Source organism: Eschscholzia californica, unplaced genomic scaffold (assembly GCF_041429995.1).
Source record: "Eschscholzia californica isolate CP2 unplaced genomic scaffold, dmEscCali1.0.p SCAF_1, whole genome shotgun sequence".
Taxonomy (NCBI): domain Eukaryota; kingdom Viridiplantae; phylum Streptophyta; class Magnoliopsida; order Ranunculales; family Papaveraceae; genus Eschscholzia; species Eschscholzia californica.
This window is the reverse complement of record NW_028238198.1, coordinates 18036578-18054801: the sequence shown is the minus strand read 5'-3', so window position 1 is coordinate 18054801 and position 18224 is coordinate 18036578. Positions and strand designations below refer to the sequence as shown.

The window sequence follows — 18224 nt, the reverse complement described above, 5'->3', positions numbered from 1 at the left end:
TCTTTAAATTCAAACCCTTTGATGTATCATGTTATTATTTCATATCTACGAATTTGAAAAAATAATACCGATTTTAATATATTACAAAGTTGATGTGTATATTTTATGCTAAAAAAAAGTTGATGTGTATTTTATATAGTCTAAGTGAGGGTAAAAGTGAACTTTTACAAATATCTACATTCTTATTCCTATACGAACCAAACACCTAATTAGGAATATGTCAGGAATCAAATTCCCATTCCTGGTCAAACCAAACATCAAACTACAGTAATCTGATTCCCAGGATCACGTTACGGGAATGTGTGCGCCAAACATGGCCTTAGTATCTCAGCAGTTGCTATCTATTTGGAATGTAAATTAGAAGATAAACGAAAGGGAAATGCTAAATGTACAAATAATCTTTGACAAGATTCTTGACAAAATGTCATTTGAACTGTCCCGATCAAAGTCAAACTTTGAAAAATTTTGATCAATTTTTGTCTTTTAGTGAAAAAGAGTCATTAAGTCACAAATTTTGTCAAGGATCTTGTACATGTAGCGCTCCCGTAAACGAAAGACTCGGGCTGAGATTTGTAAAGTGACAGAGCTCACTAAGGTCACTTTGAGGAAAGTTTACAAGGAGCTATTGGAAAATTGGGACGATCTACTACCATCCAACTATACACCTGCTACTCCTCCAGAAAAGCATTCCCCACTACTGCAATTACCAATCGTTCTTCGTCAGCAGCGCCTAGAACCGAACAGGTAGTAGAGATTGCTTCTTCAGACAAAGATAAGCCATCCGAAGTTACTGCTAAACTCAAGAAACCTTCCGAGCTTATGGAAGTTGATCGTCGACCTAATATAAAAGAGGAGCCAGATAATACTAAAGCCAAAACACACGAAGCTCATGGAGCATCAAATACCAAGGATTCCACGTTGAATCATTCAACACCCTTTTGGCAACATCAGATTTCGTATAATAACCCTTATACCAAGCTAACAGAAAGAGAGAGCAGACGGATTTCAGATAGAGGCACGACATGAATCAAGCTCAGGTGAGCCCTCCAGAGTTTGGGCAGAAGGAAGGAGATCATGTGTCAAGTACCAATTCCCAAATGTTGTACCAGTTTTTTACTCCATCTTCGTCAAAAACGCGTGGGCAGACACGACAAATGGTATCAAGTTCTCTAGAAGTAATAGGAAAAGCGAACCAAAAAAAAAGTGATAACAATTGATGTGGGCATATGGAGAAGCAGACATTATACTTATACTACTATGAATCAAAGCTTTGGTTATTCGTTTATTACCTTCAATCTCGTAACTTCATGGTGTAACATTAATGTTGTGTACTTTATTGCTTGTATAGTATCCTTCTTTTTATGCTAACAACTTGAACTGAACAATATCAACAATACCGGAACCTAAAGAAAAAGGGATATTTGCTTTTCTTTTAATTGGACTAGGTTTCCTCCCCGTCCTACGGACGGGGAAGATCCCTCTTGGCTAACGCCTTTGAGGAAGAGAAAAATAAATTTAAATTACAACATAAATTACATTAACTTCCCTTAATTTGTAAATAATATTCCAAAATCAATAGAGGATAGATAACCGTGTGTTTAAAGAGGAGAGGGGGGAAACTGTATTTATGGAAGAAATATCACTAACAAAAAAAATTTGATAAAAAAAAAGAAGGGAAATGCTAAAGTTACAAAAAATTTTAACAAAAGATAGTTCCCAGCTGATGTGGCGGTTGCGGTTTAAAACTTTGACCAAATCTAGGCCGTTGAGATATGAATATCACAACCACCACATCAGCTGGGAACTTTCTTTTGTCAAAATCCTTTGTAACTCTAGCATCTCCCAAAAAAATTTGGGAGATTTAATTTCAATTTTAAGTGAAATAGTTAGGAGAGAAATTAGGAAGATATGGGAGAATGGGTTAGTTATTTATATCTGCCACGATTTTCTACTGTAAAGTTGGTAGTTTCTAAGATGTAATCCGTGGGAGAATAAAATTGGGAGAGAATATGTGGATAGTTATTCTAACCAATTTTGTCTGATTTACATAGATGCCCTTCTTTTTTTTAGTGTATTTACATAAAAAGATTTTATATTATCCGTCGGATGTGTTCCCAACTAAATCTCTAAAATAAAATGGACGACCAGACTTATCCCCTGGATAACCGACTGATCTGTTTTAATATAATAGATTAGCAGTAATAGAGATATGAACATTTGGAAAGTCTACGGTTTGTAAACTTAACAAAATTGACTTTTGATCCCTGAACTATCTGTTGAAATCGGTACCTAGCTCAAAAGCAACTGGACCGTATTTTGGTTAATTTGGTGTACCTATATGCATTATAATCTCGAGCAAGACGTCTTGTTGGATTCGTCTCGTCGAGCTCTTGAATTTAGACTCAAATTTTGTCCAAATCCGATTCCGTACGAGTGAGTTATTACAAAATTCGTTTCGTATGGGTACCATTAACTCAAAACCGGGATTTTGAGTTAGTACCACATTTATGAAGGAGGAAATGGTTTATTTCCTTATATAGAATCTTCCATATATTTATGCTATGTTCTTTAAAATAGAAAGGTGACTCACGTGGTTTGCACCACGCAAACCACGCACGCGCGGCGTGGGCGAATGGGCGTTTAGGGTGCTTTTGAGGCGCCCGCACTTTGCACTTTTCACGTACGCATCGTCGCGAGGAGTTATTGGAGCCTTTGATTTTATGGTCATAGATTTGATCTGACGGTCAGGATGCTTGGCGCCAGTAAGATAGATCCGTTGATGATCTAACGGTGGGCGTTCAAGGCGCGAGATCTTGATAGATCCATTGAGATCTGACGGTCAAGATGGCACCCGAAAACCAACAGACAAATATGACTGTTGGGAAGCATCCAATCGTCTATAGGCACCTGTCTGGAGTGTCAGCAATACTCATATAAATACCAAACAGTATCTAGCAAACAAAACACGAAAGGTTTAGCATTCAAAGTTACAAAAACATTTAGAGTTTAAGAAGTCAATTCATCTATCGTTCTTACTGCTTGTTCTAAGTTCGCACGCTTTCAGAAAAACGAAGTACTCTTAGTCGTCACACTGAAAGGTACAGCCGTTGTATCCTGGGAGACAAACATCTTACTAGTTTTGGTACTAATACCAGGGTGTTCACTGTCTTAAGGAAAGAGACAACTCGACTCGGCTTTCTCTCTATAACCTTTTAATTGATCATTGTTTTAAATTATATTAGTTTTTTCAGTTTAATCTGTTTCGAATACTACAATAATTTTTAGACATAAAGTTATCTCTAAATTTATTTGAGAAAGACACTCTAAAGTGTATCTCTGTTTTTATTAAAACATGAAGACTAGATTCTTGGTTTTTCATAATACCAGATAAACAACACTATCAATATCAAATGAATTTTCTAAATTACACGCCAAACAGAGGTGGTTGAACAATATGAATGGAAGCCATTGACATCTTAGCAATCTCAAATGGATGGAAGCCATTGACATCTTAGCAATCTCAGATGAATGGAAGCCATTGACTTCTTAGCAATCTCAGAAAAGGCAGATTCTCGACTGGTACATTACTAGCCATGTCCTGGTAGGCAGCTTCAAAAGCTTCCTGGTAATCTGATCCGAGGGTGGGTGTGTACATCCCACATATGCTTCACCATTTTTTCTCGCTCCTCGGTGTCCTGTCAAACACAATTGCCTTGTAGTTCCTGAAATCTAGAGAGAGATATAACATATATAGAGAGGGAACTAGTAGCGCACTGACGAGGACGTCGAGTTGAATTCAAAGGTGTGCAAAAATAGACAAAACCGATCTATCCAACTTGAGCCAAACTAGTCAGTTGGTATTCAAACCGAACCAAACAACGAGCGGTTTGGCACAGTTGTATATCCAATTGGTTTGGGTCGGTAAATGGATGCATTTTCTAGGAACCATCAGAACCTAACCATACCAGTTAAGTCCAATTTATATATATGTATATAATATAATAATATGGTAATGTGACAAGCAGTCAAGATTAAATTCCATATGAGATGAGATGATAACCCTAACCTAAATCCCTTCCTTTACCTTATTCCTTTACTTTGTGTGATTTAAGTTGCCTATTGACTTCTTTTCACTTTCTTCGTCTCAAATTTGTTTGGTGAAATCATATTATGGCTTGTGCATTTTTTCAATGTTTGAAATGTTTTTAGTTTCTCGTATTATGTTTCTTCAGGTTTTCAAAGAGCGGTGTCTTGATTTAATGCGTCAATATATGAAGAGGGTAATTCGATTCATCAACTTACATAGAGAACAAATACCCCTTGTCTTATTAGCCACGTAGTAATGAAGTATGCCAGGAGTAAACTGGAAATCCGAAATAGATTAGCACCCTTATTAGATTTTTTTATTATATTTTCTACGATAGTCATTACAAAGACATTGATATCTCCAAATTCAATAAATTCTGGATTTGTACTTCCATGGTATTGATCTCGCCACTTCCGTATTGCAGAGTAGATGCATTACCAACCGGGCTAACATTTGTTGGGCTTTATTAGATTTCTTGTGTTTGGGCGTTATGTCTGTATAAAATTTTCCTTACAAATAAGTGTTAAGCCCATTCTTTTAACTTAGTTTGGCCCACGTATATGTAAGTCCTCTACTAATTAATCTTAACCGTCAGATCTGTGATATCTGCAACAAAAACAGAGATTGAAACCCTAACATAATTTTAGGATTTTTAGGGTTGACAAGGGTGAACAAATAACCCTATTTAAACACTTTAACGAAGCCATTTGTTCTCAAACCAAGTCTTCCCGATCTACTCACTATGGGGATTACAATTCATTTCTATCTTCACACGAAATCGAGTATTTTTCTCATCAAATCATTTACTTAGTAGTAGTATTTTTAGTGTTTAATTTGTTCATTCTATGATGTCTTGAGATTAGAATCGCATCTGTTTTACCCTCTTCTTCTATATGTCAAATTACAATGGCGAAGGAGATATAACGGATGCATAAATATAATTTTAGGGTTGGCTTACCAGCTCATTGCAGTTTATAATAAAAACAATTGCATTAGGAGTCAAATGGTCCAACCCAAATCTCTTTTTTTCGATCTAGGAATTCCTAGGGTTTGTATTTGTTTTGATTGGCAAATGATGTAAAAACAGTATTTATGCTTAACACTGAATCACTGTGTTGACTACAATCTCCGCTTATTATCTGATGCCAATTTAATTTCTTCTTTTAGGAAAGATTTTGATAACTGATTTAGGGTTTTGGTAGTTTGATATAGGAAAAGGGCAAGTGATGGAATGATAATCTTATGCTACACACTGAAATTATCAATGTGGAAATCTATCTCTCTAATAACTTAGAATAATCTGATGCCTTTTGATTTTGAATTTTGATAAAATTTGATTATAAGAAAGAAAGAAGGCTCAATGATGAGAAACAGCGGACGGGCGGTCTAAACTTGATGCCGTGTTGAATGTCTCCAAATCTCTACACTTTTTGTGTGGCCCTGAGGGTTTTCTTCTTCTTCTTCTTCTTCTTCTTCTTTAGAATTAGTATTTCTCTAGTAGTTGATTTGGTTATTAAGAGTGGCAGTGATGAAGTAAGCTAATTAAATATCTATGTCTGGACGTATGAGAATGTCTATGATTTGTTAATGCTTCTAATTCTGAGCTACTAATACTTAATCCATTTTAATCAGTTTTATTTAGGTTTAATCCTCTTCCTCTTGGAAATAACTAGGAGTATGAATTTTGTATGGATAGATTGGTGAAAGAAGATGTTGGATGATGAAAAAAAGACGGATTCCCAATGATTTTTAAATATGATCATTAACAACCAGCTACTTTTGACAACCAGCTACTTTTGACAACCATCTTCTCACCCTCCACATTCAGTTGCTTGTTGTTTTCGTGTGTATTTTTGCTTGTTTCTTTCTCTTGTAAGAATTTCATGGTTAAGTTGATTAACACTCGCTTAAGCTATTTATTGTCCTTAAATTATTTTGCATTGTTCAATTTTTGTTTGTAATTTTTATTACACGCCCATACTCAAAATTCTCACAGGCTTTCAAATTTTTGGTCATTTATGAAAATCACTTGTAAATAGTGATCGGCCTCCTCGAAGAACCTAGTGTGGTGGTTGGCAGTGCTTATCACCTAAAACCTGAACAAAATAAGGTGAGACTCGGTGCAGTGATTCTGCAAATGTGTAGAACCAAGTGTAATTTGCTGTAGTAGTAGTAGGAACTTTATCCCTACTACTACAGCACACTACTCTATGATGGTTAATTTGTTCATTCTATGATGTGTTGAGAGTATTAGAATCGCATCTTGTTTTACCCTCTTCTTCTATATGTCAAATTACATTTGCTAAGGAGATAGAACGGATGCATAAATATAATTTTAGGGTTGGCTTACCAGCTCACTGCAGTTTTATAAAAGAAACAATTGCATTAGGAGTCAAATGGTCCAACCCAAATCTGTTTCAATGAATTAGGGTTTTATTTGTTTTAATTGGCAAATGATGTAAAAACAGTATTTATGCTTAACACTGAATCATTGTGTGGACTAAAATCTCCGCTTATTATCTGATGCCAATCATTTTTTTCTCATGTTACTTCCTTATAATTTCCACTTGCACATAAATGGAAATTATTGTGATAGATTAGTGGTGAAATTATAAGAGTGGCAGTGATGAAGCTAATTAAATATCAATGTCTGGACGTATGTTTTTCGTGTGTTTGTTTTGCTTGTTTCTTTCTCTTGTAAGAAGTCCATGGTTAAGTTGATTAATACTGTTTGGGCTAAGCCATTTAATGTTAACTTGTAATTTTACTAGGGTATAGCCCGTGCCTCTCGGCACGGCAAATTTTGTATGATATTATGTCATTATCGTTTCTTACTCGAGCAAACCCTAGAAGAGAATAGTGTTCAAAATTAGAGAGATATTGATACGATGGAGAAAGACAATAAAAAGAAGTTTTGCAGAGGGGATAGACAATTTCGGAAAAGAAAATTGAAACTCTACAAATTTTCTAAGCTCATCTTCAATTTCAAATAACAACATGATATAAAAGGAAGTAACATACATGAAGAGCATAAACAAAACACAGATTAACAAAACAGGTGAAGCAGAATCCTCCTTTCTATTTCAAATAAAAAAATAAAACAAATAACTATACAAACATCAAACAAAATCCAAAATGTGTTTGTAGGTTGATATATGTTTCTTCAAATCAAATTAGTCTGCCAGAACGAAACTTACACATTGAAGCCTCGGTTAAGGGATATACCCTAGAGTTGTTTCTCACTTAGATGGATTTCAAAATTGGAGTGAAACCAAAAGATTTCAAATTGTTTACTTTGAATTAAGATTGCATCCTTAGTTGCAACTACTCATTCAACCAAAGCTGCAATCGCTTCCAAGATGCCAGAACAATGGCCAAGCTAAGAGACAAAAAACTTCAGTGATATAATCAAGTGAAGATCTTGAAAAGGAAATAAGTATAAGCAGAAAACACGACCAGTGAAGATTTAAAATCTAGCGGATCGAGAACTAATGCAAGATTTCAAAAGTAGTTTAATGAGAAACCAAAATCTAACAGTAAATCTCTGAAGAGCCAAGTCAAACAAAACTGCAGCAAGGACTGTAAGAACAAGCTACACAGTAGATGTCGAAGTGTAATATGATTATCCATGACAACAATGAACCATAAGATAAAACTTATCACATAACTTTACATTACTTATGATGGTACCATAAATATATCACCAAAGAGGAGAGAATGCTCCTTGATTGAATACACGCTTTACAAGTCCTACATAAAACAAATTTAAGTGCTACCTGGAAACATAAAAAAATATTGGATTTATGTTTGAAACTTGATGGACTGGACTGAAAGTACGAAAATCATATTATGATGCTCGGAATGTACATAGTTGCATACCTTTGAAACTTGATGGACCACATTGTTGGAGCTTAAGTTAGTACAAAAGAATCGAACAAATATTTCAGGAGAAGACTCGTACATGGTTATACCATTACCAATAGCAGCAATGGTACCAATTCGCATCAACTTAACACCAGCTGAATCTGCAAAAACAAAATAGCTTGTAAAGTGGAATGGTTGTAAAACTTTCTTCTCCATAATTCTTCTGTGGGATTTTATCTATCTTCCTCAATGAAGTTGATGAAGTAGTAGCCCCATATATATATATATATATATATATATACAAAGAGAGAGAGAGAGAGAGAAAGTGATGGAGAAAAACTCATCCAAAGTTAAATAATGTCTCAATCAACTCAAATCAAATACCTTCATCAAAAAAACTCAAATCAAATAGATTTCCGTCTAAGTATCAAATCACCATTGAAAATGTTTGCTTCATCTATGTACGAGACATTGATGCTTCTAGAATCTAGACTAAGAACATGGGTGATGCATTATAAGAAACAAAGTCAGAATAAGTCTAGCAATATTTATGTTAAAACCCGAGGCATCCATGCATGAAAAGAGTGCATCCGTGTATAAATTTAATAACCATATCAATGACAATCTTATGATGTCGATTCCATCATTTTGATCATCAAATAAAAAGATATTAAATGGAACCAAGAACATTGGGGTCGACGAAGAAGAAGCTTTGAATAAATCAGAGCTAAAGAGACATTCAAACTGACTATAAAAGAGAATGAGAACTTATGTCCTATAGATGGCACCCAGTTGTTGCTGGAGTTGGTGTCATGACCCTCCACAATGGTTATGCAGCAGTGTTGAAACAATACTTAACCCGAGCTTCGACGCTGACAAATGAGGCGTTTAATTGGGGTCTTACACAGAGCTGGAAAATTAGAGAAATATCTTAGTCGAACAGTTACAGGAGATGTTGTTGATTGCGAAGAAGTAGCCAAAGTACTCATTAAAGAAATGGTGGCATATGATGTTGATTCCATCATTTTGAAGCTCTTGAAAACGACAGATTAAGAGCTCATCTACAATAGAATATAATCTCTCATCATTCATAATTTTGATAATTCTAAAAAGTGCTTTCTTAATAATTTTACCTTTGACAACACAGGTCAACACTAATAATAAGAATGGTGTCTTCCTTTTGGCGGAACTGAAATTGAAGGAAAATAAAGGCCTTGTCTCAAACATACCTTGCTTTTATTCATTGTTGCATCAGTATAACTTTCCATGTTAAATGTTGGAATCTATTTTCACTAAGCACAACACACATTACTTGATCTCTCTGAGATAGAAGGAATACTTCATAAAACTGAAATAAGATAATACTCGTAACTATCCTATAATTTTAAGTAGATGGTACTCATGCTTTAAGCTTGCAATTTTGAAGTTATCTTCTACTTTAGAATTTGTCATTTTACATCAAGGGAGAAAAGGAAAATAGTTGATTGATCATACCTGCTGATCCTTGTCTTCCAATTAGAAGGCTTCTGAGTCGAGGCATTAGCATTGTTTCCATAACCACTACCTATAGTAAGTCCCAAACTTATAGCCATACTTTCTCGAGCTTTGGATTGTTCATAATGTCTCAATCAATTCAAATTAAATAGATTTCCGTCTAAGTATCAAATCACCATCGAAAATGTTTGCTTCATCTATGTACGAGACATTGATGCAACATGGGTGATGCATAATTATTGGTAAGGTTTTAGTTTTATTTCACATTCAGCCGCACATAAATGAAAAACGGAACTGTCAATGGACACTGTTGTTGGGTCTTATTGGCGTGCACGTAATCATCTAATGGACACAGTTAATGCATTAGTTTCAGGGATGGGGTTATGTAACCTCAGTTTAGCCAAGTTCTAAACTGATAAAAAAGCACTTCATGAAAAACATGATAAAAAAAATACTCTTCTGATCAACGGTTCAAGAACATGAAAATACAGAATACATCTACTCTGAAGAGGAACTGATTCTTCTATAAGACATTTCAGCAAACACTTCATCAGCAAAACCCAACTATGACTAAGAACACTAAAATCAACAGAAACTCAAATTGGATATTGGAACTCCACCAAATAAAATTGAAAAAGATGAAAGAAGCACACACCAAACAAAAATTCAGAGAACTCTACTTTGACCAAAAACACAAATCAACAATATTGGAACTTCCCAAAACAAAATACAGATCTTTCCAGACAGAAAGTATAGATATTTCAATTGAGTGGAACAAAATACTAACCTTGCAGCGGTGCATTGAATTCCCAATCAAACGAACCAAAAATTTCTTAACCAGAGAATCAAAAGAAGCAAATATATTTATTTTTTTTATGAAAGGAGAAGCAAATATTTCTTAACCAGAGAAGTTATGTCCCTCCACTCTAAAGATGTGTCTGTTAAGAAAATTCAAAGGTGCCTATAGGCGCGGTGATATCAGTGGCCCAATCTAATGGTTAGAATTAGTGGTGGTGTGGAACGGACGGCCAGATTTATCCTGGAGTTTGTCCCAGTCAGCATTCATCCACCTATTTTATTATATAGATTTTGTCTCCAAACTCCCATTACGAGTGAAAGGGGAACTCCCAAAGGTACGAGTAGTTTGCACTCTGCTCGGTACTGAATACGGTTATTTCCTTACTGCTGGCCCAACATTTCAATAGAGGCACAGCCACACTAACATATGAAGCCTAAGTGTGAACATAGGGCTAGACAAGCCGAGTGGCTGCCCATGTGTGATCAAGAGAAAGCAGAGTAGGAGTAATCACATTCATTACTCCGCCAACTGGTTCCCAAACATGGCCTCCTAGATACACTGGTTCCCAAGTCATGAAAATCCATTTCATAAGCCAGAATCAAGGGGTGTCCGATGAAAAGCACTATCTGTACATAGATGAGACAACCCCCCATCCTCGAGGGACAGCTTTTGGAGCTAAAACTTGTAAGGAATAGTGCTTCATCATGTTGTATCACCTAATACCTAAACAAAGACAGGGGGAGACTCGGGCACATCCATTAGCTCTTTGTAGTAGTAGTAGTAGGCACTTCTAGGCCCCTTCCTGGCTACTGGATCACTCCAATGCTTCGGGTACTAAAGTCTTCAATTGCAGCAGAGACGTTTCATGAGCCGCTATTTCTTTTTTTGGAAATGTCGGCTATTTATTGAAACTAATATTAATGAGATATAACTATCATTTGTTGTTATAGGTAAATGAAGATATCCATTGTTTGACATTTTTGTGTAGTGGGTTCCCATTCCACGTCTAAAGATATAATAATATAGGACCTTGTAATCTTTTTTCAGATTGGAATATAAGGATAACCAAATATTTTAATCCTACCAACTCATCTTCTAGGTTAATTACAATGCACATGATAAATCATACAAATTCAACTCCTTCCACAGATTGCAATATCATGTTTTAGGGCCTACTAGAGATAATAAAAAGATTTTGTAATTTTTTTCTTTGATTCTGATAAATACAAATTAAAGTTCTAAATCATTATAATCCTACTAGTCTCTTTCTTCCAAGCTAACTTGAGATGAGTCAACAACTTAATAGAATAAAAGAGAAGAAATTTTACAATAGAACCCCCATTTTTTTTCCACATTTTCGCTTTTATTATCTACTATTAGTTGAACCTTAGGATAATATCATTCTATTTAGACCTCTGGTCGGCAAAATTACAACTATTTAGGTAGACGTGTAGAATTTAACAGACCTCTTTATCTCTTCACATTTTGTTTGTCTACTTAAATCGGTTGGAATTTTGCCGGCCTAAGAGTCTAACAAAATATATCATTTGTCAACGATAGCCGATCTATTTGACTATTTAAGTTTGGACACCACTCGCTAACTGAACTTGACCACCACTACCACCACCGTTGTCGTTACCCTTGTTCTCTTGAGTTTTCTTAGATGCTCTCCAGTCAAAATTACCAAACAATTCCCCCATGTCTTCGAGATTTCTACCCAGTGTTTCGGGCAGGAACGTATAAAAGAAGATCCAAGCGACCGAAGCTATTCCGGCGAACAAGAAAAAACTACCACCGGTCGTGATTGCGTGTGTGAGTGAGATGAACGTCATCGAAATCACACCACTCGTCACTCTGTTCACGGCTACTCCCATACTACACCCTTGTGCCCTTAACCTCAATGGGAATATCTCGGAACTGTACACCCACGTTATCGGTCCCATCCCTATCGAGAAAAATGCTACGTATGCCATCACCATTGTTATACTTAATACAACGGCCCAGAGTAACTTATCATCTGAATGGTGATGATCTATCACTGATAATCCTATTCCTAGTCCCGCGAGTGACAATATCATTCCTCCTACACTACTCAATAGCAACGGTCTTCTCCCAAATCGGTCTAAGAAAAACGTAGCTACCAATATGAATATAGTTTTGACAAATCCGACCGCTATGGTTGCTCCTAAGAGTTTTGATTTGTTAGTTATACCCGCGCTCTTGAAGATCCTAGGGCTATAAAGAACGACCGCGTCTATCCCAGACGCTTGTTGGAAAAAGTGAATACCAACACCTGCTATTAAAACACGTCGAACCGCCGGTGTAGGATGTAATAGAAGCTCTTTCCATACTCCATCTCCTTTGTTTCTTTTCGGTACAACTACCACATCATCGGTACTATCTTCGGGTATGCCAGCTGCTTCTTTGATATCGGCGAGTCGTAACTCGGCCTCTTTGGGCGAATCAGATGTTTTATAGAGTACAGCTCTAGCTTGACCGAGTCGACCCTGCATAACTAGCCAACGGGGGGATTCGGGCATGGCTAAGACACCAAGACCTAAGAAAACAGAAGGGACCGCTCCGATTCCAAGCATGAGTCGCCAGCCGAGATGAAGGGCGAGTTTGGAAAAGGCGTAATTAGAAACGTAACCTAACAATATACCGGCGTTGATAAAGACTTCGGGAAATGAGGTTAAGAAACCGCGAGAAGAAGCGGGTGAGACTTCCGCGGTGTAGACAGGGGCGATCATAAGAGCGTAACCGACACCGACTCCAGCAACAAATCGGCCGACCATTAGGAAAGCGTAGTTAGGGGCTAGACCCATCATAAGAGCACCAATAAAGAAGATAACGGCAGCGAGTACAATGGTGTAACGACGTCCAATCCAATCAGATGTTCTACCAGCTAAGGCAGATCCAATGAGTGAGTAGAGGTTAAGTACACCAACTAATACTTCAACTTGTACGTCTGTTATTTTAAGATCATCTTGGATGAATAAAACAGCTCCACTCATTACTCCAATATCATACCCAAGTAAAATAGAAGTCATGGAGGCCAAAATTGCACAAGCAAAGGCAAACTTGTTTCTTTTGGGAGGTGGTGAATCAGTGATAATGTTGTTGTTTGAGGTGGTGGTGGTGGTGGTGGGAAAAGCATTGTTTTCAATTTTCCCCTCATCTGCACCCATCCTGCTCTTACTTAGAAAGAGAGAGATTTGGTGGTAGCTAGGAGTGAGAAGATATGAGGTAGTATTTGGAGGGATGGGAAGATGAGTTGTGTATTTGGACTAGTTATATAGAGCCAATAGAAGTAGTCTCTTACACTAAGTCAGTCTTACAGCTTACATCATCACAAGACTATTAGTAGAGAGAAAAAGAAAAATGATAAAGGTATCTCCCTCCCACTCCCTAATCTACTTCATTGCTTAGGTGACTAATAAGATGAACAAAAGTGGTGTTATGTCCAACCAAATCCCGACCGAAGTACTTGAACGGGCATGATCGATTGAGAGAAAGTCAATCACTTTCTTTCATCAGATCTGAACCAGCCAAATAACCTGATCGCCATTCGACCGAGATATTGGTCAGACATAGCATATCCCTCTGAGATAAAAAGTGTTTTAGTCTTTTCACAGTCATACCCTTGTCTTATTAGAGGGAGTGCACCAGGAATTGTGGGACAGAGTCTCCCTTTAGGGTTGGAGAGAGAAAGACTAGAGATAAATGAGTTTCACTTCCACATGTTTTATGAGAGTCCACCAAATAATTTTGGGTTGGAAACTAAAAATGAGAGAGAGAGAGAAGATGAGAATCTTAATATCCCATTTTTCAGTACACTTCCAGCACTACAACTAAGTTAATAGTAGTAATTAAGATCAAGTATTTGTTTTTCTCAATTTTGGGGGTACCACATCACCACATGTATAACATTCAAAGTTGGCAACTACGATATACTAAAAGTTAGATCTCAACTCTTGACCACAGGAAAAGAGATAACTATATATATCTTTACATACAATAATTTAACCATGCATAATATATAGTATAAAATATATATGCATCCCAAATTTATGGGCAATTTGCTAGTTGACAGAGAAATGCCGACACTTTCCCAGTGTTTTTTTTCTTAGTCATGCTCATAGTGTTCAGTGTTCTTCTTTGTCATGACCTCAAAATAGCGTGCCCTTAAAATTGTCAAATTTGTAGTCATCCAACTCAAAATTAATTGACAATGAGTGGAGATGACCTAGACATTGTATGTTTGATTGCTAGATAGATAGTCCTTCTCCCATATAGGATTATCCTCACAAAAGTATCAGTCTATCTCTATGTCGTTCCTTCTTTTATTCAACAATCTATATGATTTTGGCGTTCTTCTGTAACTTAATTTAATGAAACATCTTAATAAAATCAGATATACGCCAAAATATGTTTAAATAAGAGAACGAAGAAAGACTAATTTTAAATTCTTAACTGCAATAGCCGGCACCTACTTTACATAGACAAATATAATTTATAGGATAAGATATTGTTTGATTATATTTTACTCATTTGGAGAGATTTATAATATGATGAAAGTAATAAAGAGAGGTAAGGCAGTAATATTGTAGTTATAAATTAAGTCAACAAATCAAACAGAAGTTGAGATAAGAAAAGAGTATGAGAAGAAAGGGGGGATTGGGATGGGAAACTGAAAATGCATGCATATTTTTAGGTTGTCTTCTTCACCCAAAGAGATAAACAAGGTAATTTTGAAGGTCAAAAGTGATGGGGTGTCATCTCCAAATGTAGAAACACCTCCTCTTCCTTGTCTCTTTCAAATATCTTTTTCTTTTCCAAGTTGCCAAGAGACACACTATGATTCCAACTTGTCTTTCCTTTCAACTCTCAATTATTGTGGTGATTTTTTTTCAATTATTTATTTTTTAATTTTAAAAACATTATTTTATATTTTATTTATATTTTAAATCGATATTCTCCACAGTTTTAGGGATTTTAGTTACGGTTCTAGAGATTCTTACAATTAGTTGGCCTGGCGCTTATAGAAACACTCTAATTAGTTTTCCCCTCTAACACAAACAAACTGATTAATTAATCCTAACACCTAACATAGTCGAAAATGAAATATTAATTCATTATGAACCAAAACCTCAAAGAACACGTGTTACTAACATTGTGGTTTCATAGTATTATTGTGATTTTGTTTTGTTAAAAGTATTATTGTGGCCGGTTAGTTCAATTGATTATTATTAGCCAGTTAGTCAAGAGTCAAGACAGAGTGATGTATTAATTTATCATGATTAATTAATAATAGAGCAAATAATAAGGTAATCTAGTTACATCACACTCAGTGTTCCTCTGTATGAGGACATGCCACGTCATTTTTTGAATTCAATTTCAAACTATAAAACGTCTGGCTTGTCAAAACTAAAATATTTGTGTCAATTATACGCTTATACCAACTTATATATATCAACAACAAATAAACGAATAATGTTGTGGCATGTGGTTTATAGACCGCTCCACGTAAGAAAAGAGAAATTATATTGATTTCCTAACTATTACATAAATTCTTTATAAAGGATTACACAAGAAAGCAGTTTTATCAATTTGACAATGTCGGACTATAACTATTCTAATACTCCAACCCTTAATTTCAAACTAATTTGAGTTTCAAAATGGGTTAACGCTGAAATATTTTGGATACACTAGTAGCGGAACTTTAGATAGTTACAAAACCCTCAATTTTAAGGGTTGAAGCCTTAGTCTTTAGTTTTTTTTTTTCTTCGATTACACGTAGAGTTTCTTTACATCAAATGAAACTATTTTTCTCAATCCAAAAACTTACTTTTGTGTAGAGAAGGGATAATAGACAATTGGGACATGGAGAATAGTAAAAAGTAAGGGGGGGGGGGGGGGGGGGGGGGGGTTGTGGAGCGGGACTTTCACAGACTTTTATAGACATAATGTCCCGTAGACATTTCAAGACATTTCAGATGACTTATTATAGACAACATGTGTTCATAGACATTTTCAAGACATTGAGAGTTTGTAGACAAAATGTCTTTATAGACATTTCAAGACATTTGATCCATAGACAAAATGTCCTGGGGACATTTTAAGATCTTGAGTCCATTGATAAAATGTGTAATGCATATTATATTTGTGCTAATCAAAAATATATTTTTCGACTTTTGTAGACATCTGTGAATATTTGTGGACATTGATGGACATTTGGTAGACATTTATTATTTTAATATTATTATTATTGTTTAATCACATGAAATAATATATTTATACTAACATTTCAAAAATATATTTTTCGACTTTCGTAGACATCTGTGAATATTTGTGGACAATGATGGACATTTGGTAGATATTTATTATTTTAATATTATTATTATTTTTAATTACATGAAATAATATATTTATACTAACATTTCAAAAATATATTTTTCGACTTTCGTAGACATCTGTAAATATTGTGGACATTGATGGACATTTGGTAGACATTTATTATTTTAATATTTTTATTATTGTTTAATCACATGAAATAATATGTTTATACTAACATTTCAAAAATATATTTTTAGACTTTCGTAGACATCTGTGAATATTTGTGGACATTGATGGACATTTGGTAGATATTTATTATTTTAATATTATTATCATTGTTTAATCACATGAAATAATTTATTTATACTAACATTTCAGAAATATATTTTTCGACTTTCGTAGACATCTGTGAATATTTGTGGACATTGATGGATATCTGGTAGACATTTATTATTTTAATATTATTATTGTTGTTTGATCACATGATGGACTTCAAATGTCTCTTGTTTTTTGAAAGACATTTTGGCTTCCAAATTTGTCCCAAATCCTTCACAAATCCATCAAACTATGAACTCCACCAAAGTCTGGGACATATTTTGTCTACAATCGAATGCCTCGGACTTTCATAGACTCTCAAATGTCTGGATTTGAATGCTCAGACTTTCGTGGACTCTCAAATGTCTGGATTTGAATGCCTCAGACTTTCGTGGACTCTCAAATGTCTGGATTTGAATGCCTCAGACTTTCGCGGACTCTCAAATGTCCACGAAAGTCTTGCTCCACTACCCCTCCCCCCCCTAAATCACATCAGATGTCATTCGAGTATTGACTAATGTGTTCCTTTGTCATCAAAAAAAAAAAAAAAAAAAAAGAAGACTAATGTGTTCCTATTAACTACCATAGATTATAAGAGTGATAAATTATATAATGACAAAGTTATATACATATATTCAACGGTCAAATAACATGTGCAGGTGATTTGAAATTTGAGTTTCAATTCAAATATGTCACTTTTTAACAAAAGAAAAAAAAAAAAAAAAATTCAAATATGTCACTTGCATAATAACTCTCTGACTACTACTGCTTGTACTACTACTAGTACTATTAGAGCATGTCCAACCCCAGCCGGGCTGAGGCCATAAATTCAAATTTATGGCCTCAGCCCCCCGCTCCAAACCCAGCCGCTTGGAGCGGAGGCTGGGGTAGGCCATTCAGTCGCCCCTAACATTAGGGGCGACTGAATGGAGGCCCCAAGTGACCGTTGGGGCCCCAACGGTCACTTGGGGGACAGATCTGGCCGTTGGTTTATCCAACGGCCAGATCTGTTTGTTCTTTTTTATTTTTATTTTTAAAAATTAAAAATAATTAAAAAATTATAAATAACTTAAAAATCAAAATACATTTTTTGTAATTCTAATTAGTTTTAATTTTTTTTTAAATTCTAGAAAAACATAAATATTAGTAATTAAAATACATCCCACCAAATGTCGGTCCCCGAATATATTTTTTTTCGAAAAATAGTTCAAACACGTATTTTATATATACATAAAATCACACACGTTCTTCGCACACCAACTAAAAGTGCACACACGTTCTTCGCACATGAACAAATTTTCGGCCTCAAGAGAGGCTGGGGCTGGAGCT

At 35.4% G+C, this 18224-nt stretch overlaps 4 non-coding genes and 1 pseudogene across 7 annotated transcripts; 4 read left to right on the top strand and 1 right to left on the bottom strand.

Moving 5' to 3' along the window:
- Positions 1–5151: 5151 nt before the first annotated feature.
- Positions 5152–5237, top strand: LOC147564788 (small nucleolar RNA R16). Its single transcript, XR_015231624.1, has one exon. It is a non-coding gene; the product is annotated as a small nucleolar RNA R16 (small nucleolar RNA).
- Positions 5238–5302: 65 nt separating this feature from the next.
- Positions 5303–5398, top strand: LOC147564787 (small nucleolar RNA R16). The gene has a single exon (XR_015231627.1). It is a non-coding gene; the product is annotated as a small nucleolar RNA R16 (small nucleolar RNA).
- Positions 5399–5798: 400 nt separating this feature from the next.
- On the top strand, positions 5799–5875 carry LOC147564786 (small nucleolar RNA R12). Its single transcript, XR_015231696.1, has one exon. It is a non-coding gene; the product is annotated as a small nucleolar RNA R12 (small nucleolar RNA).
- A 657-nt stretch (positions 5876–6532) lies between these two features.
- On the top strand, positions 6533–6618 carry LOC147564785 (small nucleolar RNA R16). Its single transcript, XR_015231622.1, has one exon. It is a non-coding gene; the product is annotated as a small nucleolar RNA R16 (small nucleolar RNA).
- A 968-nt stretch (positions 6619–7586) lies between these two features.
- On the bottom strand, positions 7587–13664 carry LOC147564784 (polyol transporter 5 pseudogene; annotated as a pseudogene). 3 transcript variants are annotated; one of them, XR_015228111.1, is made up of 3 exons: positions 9181–13664; positions 7967–9012; positions 7587–7863 (listed from the first exon to the last, which is right to left on the bottom strand). The product of XR_015228111.1 is annotated as a polyol transporter 5 pseudogene, transcript variant X2 (transcript). The 3 variants fall into 3 exon arrangements; XR_015228112.1 differs by having other exon boundaries at positions 7967–9299; positions 9446–13664; XR_015228109.1 differs by having other exon boundaries at positions 7967–13664.
- Between the last annotated feature and the right edge of the window lie 4560 nt (positions 13665–18224).